The sequence below is a fragment of the Populus nigra genome, chromosome 2 (assembly GCF_951802175.1).
Source record: "Populus nigra chromosome 2, ddPopNigr1.1, whole genome shotgun sequence".
Taxonomy (NCBI): Eukaryota; Viridiplantae; Streptophyta; class Magnoliopsida; order Malpighiales; family Salicaceae; genus Populus; species Populus nigra.
The window spans coordinates 22,865,390-22,866,942 of record NC_084853.1 but is presented as its reverse complement, the minus strand read 5'-3'; positions in this window follow the sequence as shown (position 1 = coordinate 22,866,942).

The window sequence follows — 1,553 nt, the reverse complement described above, 5'->3', positions numbered from 1 at the left end:
CCGCGAGGGCTGTCTCCGCGGCAGGCCCCCCCTGAACGGGGCACGACAGGCCACCGCGCTGGCTCGTCCAGCGTCGACAGTCCCTCGTCCAGGTTTCAGATCGCGCCAAGTCGAACCCATGACCTGCTCAAGCCATCGTGCGCTGCCGAATTCGCATCTGCGTGTAGGCTGCCATTCCACGCGGCAGCCCCTGTTTTCGTCAGCGTGCCCCCCTGACGAATTTTCCTGCCTGGCCCAGTCCAGCGTCCAGCCCCTGTTCGTCGAAAAATCTGCGCTGCCGATTTTCCACGCGGCAGCCCCTCTTTTCGTCAGCGTGCCCCCCTGACGAATTTTCCTGCCTGGCCCGGCCAGTCCAGCCCCTGTTCGTCGAAAAATCTGCGCTGCCGATTTTCCACGCGGCAGCCCCTCTTTTCGTCAGCGTGCCCCCCTGACGAATTTTCCTGTCTGGCCCGGCCGGTCCAGCATCCAGCCCCTGTTCGTCGAAAAATCTGCGCTGCCGATTTTCCACGCGGCAGCCCCTGTTTTCCTCAGCGTGCCCCCCTGACGAATGTTCGTCGAAAAATCTGCGCTGCCGATTTTCCACGCGGCAGCCCCTGTTTTCCTCAGCGTGCCCCCCTGACGAATGTTCGTCGAAAAATCTGCGCTGCCGATTTTCCACGCGGCAGCCCCTCTTTTCGTCAGCGTGCCCCCCTGACGAATGTTCGTCGAAAAATCTGTGCTGCCGATTTTCCACGCGGCAGCCCCTCTTTTCGTCAGCGTGCCCCCCTGACGAATTTTCCTGCCTGGCCCGGCCGGTCCAGCCCCTGTTCGTCGAAAAATCTGCGCTGCCGATTTTCCACTCCGCAGCCCCTGTTTTCGTCAGCGTGGCCCCCTGACGAATTTTCCTGCCTGGCCCGGCCAGTCCAGCGCCCAGCCCCTGTTCGTCGAAAAATCTGCGCTGCCGATTTTCCCCGACGAACCTGCAGCTGCACAAATCCGCGCTGCCACTGCCCCATTGTCTGGACCAACAGTCTTTTCCATCAAGCCCTGGACTATAAATCGTCCAGACTCATCGCCAGCACCCGCTGCCGATTCTGCCGACTTTGCCGATTTCGTCGGCGCTGCCGATTCCAACACTGCACCCACCGTGTCTAAACCAGCGCTGTTTCGTCAGCGTGTCCCCTTGACGAATTTCCCTGCCTGGCCTGGACAGTCCATCTTCCAGCCCATGTTCATCGAAAAATCTGCGCTGCCGATTTCCCCGACGAACCTGCAGCTGCACAAATCTGCGCTGCCGATTTCCCCCCCTGTCGGCATGGCTGCCGCTGCCCCGATGTCCAGACCAACAGTCTTTTTTGTCGACTTTGCCGATTTTGTCCGCGCTGCCGATTCCAACACTACCCCCTGCATCCAAACCAGCATTGTTTCGTCAGCTCTTCCCCTGACGATTTTAGCCCTGTAACAAACAGTAGGCCTCCAATCCCGCCAACGGGAGCCAAGTTGATAGGGAAGAGAATTGAATGACGCGCCTGGTCCTCGCACCCCGCCACCCGAGGGGCCTTTTTCCCGGCAGC